The following is a 15,018-nucleotide window of genomic DNA, read 5'->3' on the forward strand; positions in this document are numbered from 1 at the left end:
AACACAATCTCTTGCCCTGAAGCAGTGTTTAAGTTGAATATAAAGCTGTTTCATAGTGAGAAAAAGGTAAAGAACAGAGTTTCAAAGTAAAGATTCTTCTTATAATGTATTCCCTTTTAGTCTAAAACACAATCTGCCCTGAAACAGTGTTTAAGGTGAATATAAAGCTGTTTCATAGTGAGAAAAAGGTAAAGAACAGAGTTTCAAAGTAAAGATTCTTCTTATAATGCATTCCCTTTTAGTCTAAAACACAATCTCTTGCCCTGAAACAGTGTTTAAGGTGAATACAAAGCTGTTTCATAGTGAGAAAAAGGTAAAGAACAGAGTTTCAAAGTAAAGATTCTTCTTATAATGCATTCCCTTTTAGTCTAAAACACAATCTCTTGCCCTGAAACAGTGTTTAAGTTGAATATAAAGCTGTTTCATAGTGAGAAAAAGGTAAAGAACAGAGTTTCAAAGTAAAGATTCTTCTTATAATGCATTCCCTTTTAGTCTAAAACACAATCTCTTGCCCTGAAGCAGTGTTTAAGTTGAATATAAAGCTGTTTCATAGTGAGAAAAAGGTAAAGAACAGAGTTTCAAAGTAAAGATTCTTCTTATAATGCATTCCCTTTTAGTCTAAAACACAATCTGCCCTGAAACAGTGTTTAAGGTGAATACAAAGCTGTTACATAGTGTGAAAAAGGTAAAGAACAGAGTTTCAAAGTAAAGATTCTTCTTATAATGCATTCCCTTTTAGTCTAAAACACAATCTCTTGCCCTGAAACAGTGTTTAAGGTGAATACAAAGCTGTTTCATAGTGAGAAAAAGGTAAAGAACAGAGTTTCAAAGTAAAGATTCTTCTTATAATGCATTCCCTTTTAGTCTAAAACACAATCTCTTGCCCTGAAACAGTGTTTAAGTTGGATACAAAGCTGTTTCATAGTGAGAAAAAGGTAAAGAACAGAGTTTCAAAGTAAAGATTCTTCTTACAATGCATTCCCTTTTAGTCTAAAACACAATCTCTTGCCCTGAAACAGTGTTTAAGGTGAATACAAAGCTGTTTCATAGTGTGAAAAAGGTAAAGAACAGAGTTTCAAAGTAAAGATTCTTCTTATAATGTATTCCCTTTTAGTCTAAAACACAATATGCCCTGAAACAGTGTTTAAGGTGAATACAAAGCTGTTACATAGTGTGAAAAAGGTAAAGAACAGAGTTTCAAAGTAAAGATTCTTCTTATAATGCATTCCCTTTTAGTCTAAAACACAATCTCTTGCCCTGAAACAGTGTTTAAGGTGAATACAAAGCTGTTTCATAGTGAGAAAAAGGTAAAGAACAGAGTTTCAAAGTAAAGATTCTTCTTATAATGCATTCCCTTTTAGTCTAAAACACAATCTCTTGCCCTGAAACAGTGTTTAAGTTGAATATAAAGCTGTTTCATAGTGAGAAAAAGGTAAAGAACAGAGTTTCAAAGTAAAGATTCTTCTTATAATGCATTCCCTTTTAGTCTAAAACACAATCTCTTGCCCTGAAACAGTGTTTAAGTTGGATACAAAGCTGTTTCATAGTGAGAAAAAGGTAAAGAACAGAGTTTCAAAGTAAAGATTCTTCTTACAATGCATTCCCTTTTAGTCTAAAACACAATGTCTTGCCCTGAAACAGTGTTTAAGGTGAATACAAACCTGTTTCATAGTGTGAAAAAGGTAAAGAACAGAGTTTCAAAGTAAAGATTCTTCTTATAATGTATTCCCTTTTAGTCTAAAACACAATCTGCCCTGAAACAGTGTTTAAGGTGAATACAAAGCTGTTTCATAGTGTGAAAAAGGTAAAGAACAGAGTTTCAAAGTAAAGATTCTTCTTATAATGCATTCCCTTTTAGTCTAAAACACAATCTCTTGCCCTGAAACAGTGTTTAAGGTGAATACAAAGCTGTTTCATAGTGAGAAAAAGGTAAAGAACAGAGTTTCAAAGTAAAGATTCTTCTTACAATGCATTCCCTTTTAGTCTAAAACACAATCTCTTGCCCTGAAACAGTGTTTAAGGTGAATACAAAGCTGTTTCATAGTGTGAAAAAGGTAAAGAACAGAGTTTCAAAGTAAAGATTCTTCTTATAATGTATTCCCTTTTAGTCTAAAACACAATATGCCCTGAAACAGTGTTTAAGGTGAATACAAAGCTGTTTCATAGTGTGAAAAAGGTAAAGAACAGAGTTTCAAAGTAAAGATTCTTCTTATAATGCATTCCCTTTTAGTCTAAAACACAATCTCTTGCCCTGAAACAGTGTTTAAGTTGAATATAAAGCTGTTTCATAGTGAGAAAAAGGTAAAGAACAGAGTTTCAAAGTAAAGATTCTTCTTATAATGCATTCCCTTTTAGTCTAAAACACAATCTCTTGCCCTGAAGCAGTGTTTAAGTTGAATATAAAGCTGTTTCATAGTGAGAAAAAGGTAAAGAACAGAGTTTCAAAGTAAAGATTCTTCTTATAATGCATTCCCTTTTAGTCTAAAACACAATCTGCCCTGAAACAGTGTTTAAGGTGAATACAAAGCTGTTACATAGTGTGAAAAAGGTAAAGAACAGAGTTTCAAAGTAAAGATTCTTCTTATAATGCATTCCCTTTTAGTCTAAAACACAATCTCTTGCCCTGAAACAGTGTTTAAGGTGAATACAAAGCTGTTTCATAGTGAGAAAAAGGTAAAGAACAGAGTTTCAAAGTAAAGATTCTTCTTATAATGCATTCCCTTTTAGTCTAAAACACAATCTTTTGCCCTGAAACAGTGTTTAAGGCGAATACAAAGCTGTTTCATAGTGTGAAAAAGGTAAAGAACAGAGTTTCAAAGTAAAGATTCTTCTTACAATGCATTCCCTTTTAGTCTAAAACACAATCTCTTGCCCTGAAACAGTGTTTAAGGTGAATACAAAGCTGTTTCATAGTGTGAAAAAGGTAAAGAACAGAGTTTCAAAGTAAAGATTCTTCTTATAATGCATTCCCTTTTAGTCTAAAACACAATCTCTTGCCCTGAAACAGTGTTTAAGGTGAATACAAAGCTGTTTCATAGTGTGAAAAAGGTAAAGAACAGAGTTTCAAAGTAAAGATTCTTCTTATAATGCATTCCCTTTTAGTCTAAAACACAATCTCTTGCCCTGAAGCAGTGTTTAAGTTGAATATAAAGCTGTTTCATAGTGAGAAAAAGGTAAAGAACAGAGTTTCAAAGTAAAGATTCTTCTTATAATGCATTCCCTTTTAGTCTAAAACACAATCTGCCCTGAAACAGTGTTTAAGGTGAATACAAAGCTGTTACATAGTGTGAAAAAGGTAAAGAACAGAGTTTCAAAGTAAAGATTCTTCTTATAATGCATTCCCTTTTAGTCTAAAACACAATCTCTTGCCCTGAAACAGTGTTTAAGGTGAATACAAAGCTGTTTCATAGTGAGAAAAAGGTAAAGAACAGAGTTTCAAAGTAAAGATTCTTCTTATAATGCATTCCCTTTTAGTCTAAAACACAATCTTTTGCCCTGAAACAGTGTTTAAGGCGAATACAAAGCTGTTTCATAGTGTGAAAAAGGTAAAGAACAGAGTTTCAAAGTAAAGATTCTTCTTACAATGCATTCCCTTTTAGTCTAAAACACAATCTCTTGCCCTGAAACAGTGTTTAAGGTGAATACAAAGCTGTTTCATAGTGTGAAAAAGGTAAAGAACAGAGTTTCAAAGTAAAGATTCTTCTTATAATGCATTCCCTTTTAGTCTAAAACACAATCTCTTGCCCTGAAACAGTGTTTAAGGTGAATACAAAGCTGTTTCATAGTGTGAAAAAGGTAAAGAACAGAGTTTCAAAGTAAAGATTCTTCTTATAATGCATGACCTTTTAGTCTAAAACACAATCTCTTGCCCTGAAACAGTGTTTAAGGTGAATACAAAGCTGTTTCATAGTGTGAAAAAGGTAAAAAACAGAGTTTCAAAGTAAAGATTCTTCTTATAATGCATTCCCTTTTAGTCTAAAACACAATCTCTTGCCCTGAAGCAGTGTTTAAGTTGAATATAAAGCTGTTTCATAGTGAGAAAAAGGTAAAGAACAGACTTTCAAAGTAAAGATTCTTCTTATAATGTATTCCCTTTTAGTCTAAAACACAATCTGCCCTGAAACAGTGTTTAAGGTGAATACAAAGCTGTTTCATAGTGTGAAAAAGGTAAAGAACAGAGATTCAAAGTAAAGATTCTTCTTATAATGCATTCCCTTTTAGTCTAAAACACAATCTCTTGCCCTGAAGCAGTGTTTAAGTTGAATATAAAGCTGTTTCATAGTGAGAAAAAGGTAAAGAACAGAGTTTCAAAGTAAAGATTCTTCTTATAATGCAGTCTATTTTAGTCTAAAACACAATCTCTTGCCCTGAAGCAGTGTTTAAGTTGAATATAAAGCTGTTTCATAGTGTGAAAAAGGTAAAGAACAGAGTTTCAAAGTAAAGATTCTTCTTATAATGCATTCCCTTTTAGTCTAAAACACAATCTCTTGCCCTGAAACAGTGTTTAAGGTGAATACAAAGCTGTTTCATAGTGAGAAAAAGGTAAAGAACAGAGTTTCAAAGTAAAGATTCTTCTTACAATGCATTCCCTTTTAGTCTAAAACACAATCTCTTGCCCTGAAACAGTGTTTAAGGTGAATACAAAGCTGTTTCATAGTGAGAAAAAGGTAAAGAACAGAGTTTCAAAGTAAAGATTCTTTTTATAATGCATTCTCTTTTAGTCTAAAACACAATCTCTTGCCCTGAAACAGTGTTTAAGGTGAATACAAAGCTGTTTCATAGTGTGAAAAAGGTAAAGAACAGATTTTCAAAGTAAAGATTCTTCTTATAATGCATTCCCTTTTAGTCTAAAACACAATCTCTTGCCCTGAAACAGTGTTTAAGGTGAATACAAAGCTGTTTCATAGTGAGAAAAAGGTAAAGAACAGAGTTTCAAAGTAAAGATTCTTCTTATAATGCATTCCCTTTTAGTCTAAAACACAATCTCTTGCCCTGAAACAGTGTTTAAGTTGGATACAAAGCTGTTTCATAGTGAGAAAAAGGTAAAGAACAGAGTTTCAAAGTAAAGATTCTTCTTACAATGCATTCCCTTTTAGTCTAAAACACAATCTGCCCTGAAACAGTGTTTAAGGTGAATACAAAGCTGTTTCATAGTGAGAAAAAGGTAAAGAACAGAGTTTCAAAGTAAAGATTCTTCTTATAATGCATTCCCTTTTAGTCTAAAACACAATCTCTTGCCCTGAAACAGTGTTTAAGTTGAATATAAAGCTGTTTCATAGTGAGAAAAAGGTAAAGAACAGAGTTTCAAAGTAAAGATTCTTCTTATAATGCATTCCCTTTTAGTCTAAAACACAATCTTTTGCCCTGAAACAGTGTTTAAGGCGAATACAAAGCTGTTTCATAGTGTGAAAAAGGTAAAGAACAGAGTTTCAAAGTAAAGATTCTTCTTATAATGCATTCCCTTTTAGTCTAAAACACAATCTCTTGCCCTGAAGCAGTGTTTAAGTTGAATATAAAGCTGTTTCATAGTGAGAAAAAGGTAAAGAACAGAGTTTCAAAGTAAAGATTCTTCTTATAATGTATTCCCTTTTAGTCTAAAACACAATTTGCCCTGAAACAGTGTTTAAGGTGAATACAAAGCTGTTACATAGTGTGAAAAAGGTAAAGAACAGAGTTTCAAAGTAAAGATTCTTCTTATAATGCATTCCCTTTTAGTCTAAAACAGAATCTCTTGCCCTGAAGCAGTGTTTAAGTTGAATATAAAGCTGTTTCATAGTGAGAAAAAGGTAAAGAACAGAGTTTCAAAGTAAAGATTCTTCTTATAATGCATTACCTTTTAGTCTAAAACACAATCTCTTGCCCTGAAACAGTGTTTAAGGTGAATACAAAGCTGTTTCATAGTGTGAAAAAGGTAAAGAACAGAGTTTCAAAGTAAAGATTCTTCTTATAATGCATGACCTTTTAGTCTAAAACACAATCTCTTGCCCTGAAACATTGTTTAAGTTGAATATAAAGCTGTTTCATAGTGAGAAAAAGGTAAAGAACAGTTTCAAAGTAAAGATTCTTCTTATAATGCATTCCCTTTTAGTCTAAAACACAATCTTTTGCCCTGAAACAGTGTTTAAGGCGAATACAAAGCTGTTTCATAGTGTGAAAAAGGTATAGAACAGAGTTTCAAAGTAAAGATTCTTCTTACAATGCATTCCCTTTTAGTCTAAAACACAATCTCTTGCCCTGAAACAGTGTTTAAGGTGAATACAAAGCTGTTTCATAGTGTGAAAAAGGTAAAGAACAGAGTTTCAAAGTAAAGATTCTTCTTATAATGCATTCCCTTTTAGTCTAAAACACAATCTCTTGCCCTGAAACAGTGTTTAAGGTGAATACAAAGCTGTTTCATAGTGTGAAAAAGGTAAAGAACAGAGTTTCAAAGTAAAGATTCTTCTTATAATGCATGACCTTTTAGTCTAAAACACAATCTCTTGCCCTGAAACAGTGTTTAAGGTGAATACAAAGCTGTTTCATAGTGTGAAAAAGGTAAAAAACAGAGTTTCAAAGTAAAGATTCTTCTTATAATGCATTCCCTTTTAGTCTAAAACACAATCTCTTGCCCTGAAGCAGTGTTTAAGTTGAAAATAAAGCTGTTTCATAGTGAGAAAAAGGTAAAGAACAGACTTTCAAAGTAAAGATTCTTCTTATAATGTATTCCCTTTTAGTCTAAAACACAATCTGCCCTGAAACAGTGTTTAAGGTGAATACAAAGCTGTTTCATAGTGTGAAAAAGGTAAAGAACAGAGTTTCAAAGTAAAGATTCTTCTTATAATGCATTCTCTTTTTGTCTAAAACACAATCTCTTGCCCTGAAACAGTGTTTAAGGTGAATACAAAGCTGTTTCATAGTGAGAAAAAGGTAAAGAACAGAGTTTCAAAGTAAAGATTCTTCTTACAATGCATTCCCTTTTAGTTTAAAACACAATCTCTTGCCCTGAAACAGTGTTAAGGTGAATACAAAGCTGTTTCATAGTGTGAAAAAGGTAAAAAACAGAGTTTCAAAGTAAAGATTCTTCTTATAATGCATTCCCTTTTAGTCTAAAACACAATCTCTTGCCCTGAAACAGTGTTTAAGGTGAATACAAAGCTGTTTCATAGTGAGAAAAAGGTAAAGAACAGAGTTTCAAAGTAAAGATTCTTCTTATAATGCATTCCCTTTTAGTCTAAAACACAATCTCTTGCCCTGAAACAGTGTTTAAGGTGAATACAAAGCTGTTTCATAGTGTGAAAAAGGTAAAGAACAGAGTTTCAAAGTAAAGATTCTTCTTATAATGCATTCCCTTTTAGTCTAAAACACAATCTCTTGCCCTGAAACAGTGTTTAAGGTGAATACAAAGCTGTTTCATAGTGTGAAAAAGGTAAAGAACAGAGTTTCAAAGTAAAGATTCTTCTTATAATGCATGACCTTTTAGTCTAAAACACAATCTCTTGCCCTGAAACAGTGTTTTAGGTGAATACAAAGCTGTTTCATAGTGTGAAAAAGGTAAAAAACAGAGTTTCAAAGTAAAGATTCTTCTTATAATGCATTCCCTTTTAGTCTAAAACACAATCTCTTGCCCTGAAGCAGTGTTTAAGTTGAATATAAAGCTGTTTCATAGTGAGAAAAAGGTAAAGAACAGACTTTCAAAGTAAAGATTCTTCTTATAATGTATTCCCTTTTAGTCTAAAACACAATCTGCCCTGAAACAGTGTTTAAGGTGAATACAAAGCTGTTTCATAGTGTGAAAAAGGTAAAGAACAGAGTTTCAAAGTAAAGATTCTTCTTATAATGCATTCCCTTTTTGTCTAAAACACAATCTCTTGCCCTGAAACAGTGTTTAAGGTGAATACAAAGCTGTTTCATTGTGAGAAAAAGGTAAAGAACAGAGTTTCAAAGTAAAGATTCTTCTTACAATGCATTCCCTTTTAGTCTAAAACACAATCTCTTGCCCTGAAACAGTGTTTAAGGTGAATACAAAGCTGTTTCATAGTGTGAAAAAGGTAAAGAACAGAGTTTCAAAGTAAAGATTCTTCTTATAATGCATTCCCTTTTAGTCTAAAACACAATCTCTTGCCCTGAAACAGTGTTAAGGTGAATACAAAGCTGTTTCATAGTGTGAAAAAGGTAAATAACAGAGTTTCAAAGTAAAGATTCTTCTTACAATGCATTCCCTTTTAGTTTAAAACACAATCTTTTGCCCTGAAACAGTGTTAAGGTGAATACAAAGCTGTTTCATAGTGTGAAAAAGGTAAAAAACAGAGTTTCAAAGTAAAGATTCTTCTTATAATACATTCCCTTTTAGTCTAAAACACAATCTCTTGCCCTGAAACAGTGTTTAAGGTGAATACAAAGCTGTTTCATAGTGTGAAAAAGGTAAAGAACAGAGTTTCAAAGTAAAGATTCTTCTTATAATGCATTCCCTTTTAGTCTAAAACACAATCTCTTGCCCTGAAACAGTGTTTAAGGTGAATACAAAGCTGTTTCATAGTGTGAAAAAGGTAAAGAACAGAGTTTCAAAGTAAAGATTCTTCTTATAATGCATGACCTTTTAGTCTAAAACACAATCTCTTGCCCTGAAACAGTGTTTTAGGTGAATACAAAGCTGTTTCATAGTGTGAAAAAGGTAAAAAACAGAGTTTCAAAGTAAAGATTCTTCTTATAATGCATTCCCTTTTAGTCTAAAACACAATCTCTTGCCCTGAAGCAGTGTTTAAGTTGAATATAAAGCTGTTTCATAGTGAGAAAAAGGTAAAGAACAGACTTTCAAAGTAAAGATTCTTCTTATAATGTATTCCCTTTTAGTCTAAAACACAATCTGCCCTGAAACAGTGTTTAAGGTGAATACAAAGCTGTTTCATAGTGTGAAAAAGGTAAAGAACAGAGTTTCAAAGTAAAGATTCTTCTTATAATGCATTCCCTTTTTGTCTAAAACACAATCTCTTGCCCTGAAACAGTGTTTAAGGTGAATACAAAGCTGTTTCATTGTGAGAAAAAGGTAAAGAACAGAGTTTCAAAGTAAAGATTCTTCTTACAATGCATTCCCTTTTAGTCTAAAACACAATCTCTTGCCCTGAAACAGTGTTTAAGGTGAATACAAAGCTGTTTCATAGTGTGAAAAAGGTAAAGAACAGAGTTTCAAAGTAAAGATTCTTCTTATAATGCATTCCCTTTTAGTCTAAAACACAATCTCTTGCCCTGAAACAGTGTTAAGGTGAATACAAAGCTGTTTCATAGTGTGAAAAAGGTAAAAAACAGAGTTTCAAAGTAAAGATTCTTCTTATAATGCATTCCCTTTTAGTCTAAAACACAATCTCTTGCCCTGAAACAGTGTTTAAGGTGAATACAAAGCTGTTTCATAGTGAGAAAAAGGTAAAGAACAGAGTTTCAAAGTAAAGATTCTTCTTATAATGCATTCCCTTTTAGTCTAAAACACAATCTCTTGCCCTGAAACAGTGTTTAAGGTGAATACAAAGCTGTTTCATAGTGTGAAAAAGGTAAAGAACAGAGTTTCAAAGTAAAGATTCTTCTTATAATGCATTACCTTTTAGTCTAAAACACAATCTCTTGCCCTGAAACAGTGTTTAAGGTGAATACAAAGCTGTTTCATTGTGAGAAAAAGGTAAAGAACAGAGTTTCAAAGTAAAGATTCTTCTTACAATGCATTCCCTTTTAGTCTAAAACACAATCTCTTGCCCTGAAACAGTGTTTAAGGTGAATACAAAGCTGTTTCATAGTGTGAAAAAGGTAAAGAACAGAGTTTCAAAGTAAAGATTCTTCTTATAATGCATTCCCTTTTAGTCTAAAACACAATCTCTTGCCCTGAAACAGTGTTAAGGTGAATACAAAGCTGTTTCATAGTGTGAAAAAGGTAAAAAACAGAGTTTCAAAGTAAAGATTCGTCTTATAATGCATTCCCTTTTAGTCTAAAACACAATCTCTTGCCCTGAAACAGTGTTTAAGGTGAATACAAAGCTGTGTCATAGTGAGAAAAAGGTAAAGAACAGAGTTTCAAAGTAAAGATTCTTCTTATAATGCATTCCCTTTTAGTCTAATACACAATCTCTTGCCCTGAAACAGTGTTTAAGGTGAATACAAAGCTGTTTCATAGTGTGAAAAAGGTAAAGAACAGAGTTTCAAAGTAAAGATTCTTCTTATAATGCATTACCTTTTAGTCTAAAACACAATCTCTTGCCCTGAAACAGTGTTTAAGGTGAATACAAAGCTGTTTCATAGTGTGAAAAAGGTAAAAAACAGAGTTTCAAAGTAAAGATTCTTCTTATAATGCAGTCTATTTTAGTCTAAAACACAATCTCTTGCCCTGAAGCAGTGTTTAAGTTGAATATAAAGCTGTTTCACAGTGAGAAAAAGGTAAAGAACAGAGTTTCAAAGTAAAGATTCTTCTTATAATGCATTCCCTTTTAGTCTAAAACACAATCTCTTGCCCTGAAGCAGTGTTTAAGTTGAATATAAAGCTGTTTCATAGTGAGAAAAAGGTAAAGAACAGAGTTTCAAAGTAAAGATTCTTCTTATAATGTATTCCCTTTTAGTCTAAAACACAATCTGCCCTGAAACAGTGTTTAAGGTGAATACAAAGCTGTTTCATAGTGAGAAAAAGGTAAAGAACAGAGTTTCAAAGTAAAGATTCTTCTTATAATGCATTCCCTTTTAGTCTAAAACACAATCTCTTGCCCTGAAACAGTGTTTAAGTTGAATATAAAGCTGTTTCATAGTGAGAAAAAGGTAAAGAATAGAGTTTCAAAGTAAAGATTCTTCTTATAATGCATTCCCTTTTAGTCTAAAACACAATCTTTTGCCCTGAAACAGTGTTTAAGGCGAATACAAAGCTGTTTCATAGTGTGAAAAAGGTAAAGAACAGAGTTTCAAAGTAAAGATTCTTCTTACAATGCATTCCCTTTTAGTCTAAAACACAATCTCTTGCCCTGAAACAGTGTTTAAGGTGAATACAAAGCTGTTTCATAGTGTGAAAAAGGTAAAGAACAGAGTTTCAAAGTAAAGATTCTTCTTATAATGCATTCCCTTTTAGTCTAAAACACAATCTCTTGCCCTGAAGCAGTGTTTAAGTTGAATATAAAGCTGTTTCATAGTGAGAAAAAGGTAAAGAACAGAGTTTCAAAGTAAAGATTCTTCTTATAATGTATTCCCTTTTAGTCTAAAACACAATTTGCCCTGAAACAGTGTTTAAGGTGAATACAAAGCTGTTACATAGTGTGAAAAAGGTAAAGAACAGAGTTTCAAAGTAAAGATTCTTCTTATAATGCATTCCCTTTTAGTCTAAAACACAATCTCTTGCCCTGAAACAGTGTTTAAGGTGAATACAAAGCTGTTTCATAGTGAGAAAAAGGTAAAGAACAGACTTTCAAAGTAAAGATTCTTCTTATAATGTATTCCCTTTTAGTCTAAAACACAATTTGCCCTGAAACAGTGTTTAAGGTGAATACAAAGCTGTTACATAGTGTGAAAAAGGTAAAGAACAGAGTTTCAAAGTAAAGATTCTTCTTATAATGCATTCCCTTTTAGTCTAAAACACAATCTCTTGCCCTGAAACAGTGTTTAAGTTGAATATAAAGCTGTTTCATAGTGAGAAAAAGGTAAAGAACAGAGTTTCAAAGTAAAGATTCTTCTTATAATGCATTCCCTTTTAGTCTAAAACACAATCTTTTGCCCTGAAACAGTGTTTAAGGCGAATACAAAGCTGTTTCATAGTGTGAAAAAGGTAAAGAACAGAGTTTCAAAGTAAAGATTCTTCTTACAATGCATTCCCTTTTAGTATAAAACACAATCTCTTGCCCTGAAACAGTGTTTAAGGTGAATACAAAGCTGTTTCATAGTGTGAAAAAGGTAAAGAACAGAGTTTCAAAGTAAAGATTCTTCTTATAATGCATTCCCTTTTAGTCTAAAACACAATCTCTTGCCCTGAAACAGTGTTTAAGGTGAATACAAAGCTGTTTCATAGTGTGAAAAAGGTAAAGAACAGAGTTTCAAAGTAAAGATTCTTCTTATAATGCATGACCTTTTAGTCTAAAACACAATCTCTTGCCCTGAAACAGTGTTTAAGGTGAATACAAAGCTGTTTCATAGTGTGAAAAAGGTAAAAAACAGTTTCAAAGTAAAGATTCTTCTTATAATGCATTCCCTTTAAGTCTAAAACACAATCTCTTGCCCTGAAGCAGTGTTTAAGTTGAATATAAAGCTGTTTCATAGTGAGAAAAAGGTAAAGAACAGACTTTCAAAGTAAAGATTCTTCTTATAATGTATTCCCTTTTAGTCTAAAACACAATCTGCCCTGAAACAGTGTTTAAGGTGAATACAAAGCTGTTTCATAGTGAGAAAAAGGTAAAGAACAGAGTTTCAAAGTAAAGATTCTTCTTATAATGCATTCCCTTTTAGTCTAAAACACAATCTCTTGCCCTGAAGCAGTGTTTAAGTTGAATATAAAGCTGTTTCATAGTGAGAAAAAGGTAAAGAACAGACTTTCAAAGTAAAGATTCTTCTTATAATGTATTCCCTTTTAGTCTAAAACACAATCTGCCCTGAAACAGTGTTTAAGGTGAATACAAAGCTGTTTCATAGTGAGAAAAAGGTAAAGAACAGAGTTTCAAAGTAAAGATTCTTCTTATAATGCATTCCCTTTTAGTCTAAAACACAATCTCTTGCCCTGAAACAGTGTTTAAGTTGAATATAAAGCTGTTTCATAGTGAGAAAAAGGTAAAGAACAGAGTTTCAAAGTAAAGATTCTTCTTATAATGCATTCCCTTTTAGTCTAAAACACAATCTTTTGCCCTGAAACAGTGTTTAAGGCGAATACAAAGCTGTTTCATAGTGAGAAAAAGGTAAAGAACAGAGTTTCAAAGTAAAGATTCTTCTTATAATGCATTCCCTTTTAGTCTAAAACACAATCTTTTGCCCTGAAACAGTGTTTAAGGCGAATACAAAGCTGTTTCATAGTGTGAAAAAGGTAAAGAACAGAGTTTCAAAGTAAAGATTCTTCTTACAATGCATTCCCTTTTAGTATAAAACACAATCTCTTGCCCTGAAACAGTGTTTAAGGTGAATACAAAGCTGTTTCATAGTGTGAAAAAGGTAAAGAACAGAGTTTCAAAGTAAAGATTCTTCTTATAATGCATTCCCTTTTAGTCTAAAACACAATCTCTTGCCCTGAAACAGTGTTTAAGGTGAATACAAAGCTGTTTCATAGTGTGAAAAAGGTAAAGAACAGAGTTTCAAAGTAAAGATTCTTCTTATAATGCATGGCCTTTTAGTCTAAAACACAATCTCTTGCCCTGAAACAGTGTTTAAGGTGAATACAAAGCTGTTTCATAGTGTGAAAAAGGTAAAAAACAGTTTCAAAGTAAAGATTCTTCTTATAATGCATTCCCTTTAAGTCTAAAACACAATCTCTTGCCCTGAAGCAGTGTTTAAGTTGAATATAAAGCTGTTTCATAGTGAGAAAAAGGTAAAGAACAGACTTTCAAAGTAAAGATTCTTCTTATAATGTATTCCCTTTTAGTCTAAAACACAATCTGCCCTGAAACAGTGTTTAAGGTGAATACAAAGCTGTTTCATAGTGAGAAAAAGGTAAAGAACAGAGTTTCAAAGTAAAGATTCTTCTTATAATGCATTCCCTTTTAGTCTAAAACACAATCTCTTGCCCTGAAGCAGTGTTTAAGTTGAATATAAAGCTGTTTCATAGTGAGAAAAAGGTAAAGAACAGACTTTCAAAGTAAAGATTCTTCTTATAATGTATTCCCTTTTAGTCTAAAACACAATCTGCCCTGAAACAGTGTTTAAGGTGAATACAAAGCTGTTTCATAGTGAGAAAAAGGTAAAGAACAGAGTTTCAAAGTAAAGATTCTTCTTATAATGCATTCCCTTTTAGTCTAAAACACAATCTCTTGCCCTGAAACAGTGTTTAAGTTGAATATAAAGCTGTTTCATAGTGAGAAAAAGGTAAAGAACAGAGTTTCAAAGTAAAGATTCTTCTTATAATGCATTCCCTTTTAGTCTAAAACACAATCTTTTGCCCTGAAACAGTGTTTAAGGCGAATACAAAGCTGTTTCATAGTGTGAAAAAGGTAAAGAACAGAGTTTCAAAGTAAAGATTCTTCTTATAATGCATTCCCTTTTAGTCTAAAACACAATCTCTTGCCCTGAAGCAGTGTTTAAGTTGAATATAAAGCTGTTTCATAGTGAGAAAAAGGTAAAGAACAGAGTTTCAAAGTAAAGATTCTTCTTATAATGTATTCCCTTTTAGTCTAAAACACAATTTGCCCTGAAACAGTGTTTAAGGTGAATACAAAGCTGTTACATAGTGTGAAAAAGGTAAAGAACAGAGTTTCAAAGTAAAGATTCTTCTTATAATGCATTCCCTTTTAGTCTAAAACACAATCTCTTGCCCTGAAACAGTGTTTAAGGTGAATACAAAGCTGTTTCATAGTGAGAAAAAGGTAAAGAACAGAGTTTCAAAGTAAAGATTCTTCTTATAATGTATTCCCTTTTAGTCTAAAACACAATTTGCCCTGAAACAGTGTTTAAGGTGAATACAAAGCTGTTACATAGTGTGAAAAAGGTAAAGAACAGAGTTTCAAAGTAAAGATTCTTCTTATAATGCATTCCCTTTTAGTCTAAAACACAATCTCTTGCCCTGAAACAGTGTTTAAGTTGAATATAAAGCTGTTTCATAGTGAGAAAAAGGTAAAGAACAGAGTTTCAAAGTAAAGATTCTTCTTATAATGCATTCCCTTTTAGTCTAAAACACAATCTTTTGCCCTGAAACAGTGTTTAAGGCGAATACAAAGCTGTTTCATAGTGTGCAAAAGGTAAAGAACAGAGTTTCAAAGTAAAGATTCTTCTTACAATGCATTCCCTTTTAGTCTAAAACACAATCTCTTGCCCTAAAACAGTGTTTAAGGTGAATACAAAGCTGTTTCATAGTGTGAAAAAGGTAAAGAACAGAGTTTCAAAGTAAAGATT

The sequence above is a fragment of the Electrophorus electricus genome, unplaced genomic scaffold, assembly GCF_041902795.1.
Source record: "Electrophorus electricus isolate QZ-2024a unplaced genomic scaffold, ASM4190279v1 Scaffold29, whole genome shotgun sequence".
Classification (NCBI taxonomy): domain Eukaryota; kingdom Metazoa; phylum Chordata; class Actinopteri; order Gymnotiformes; family Gymnotidae; genus Electrophorus; species Electrophorus electricus.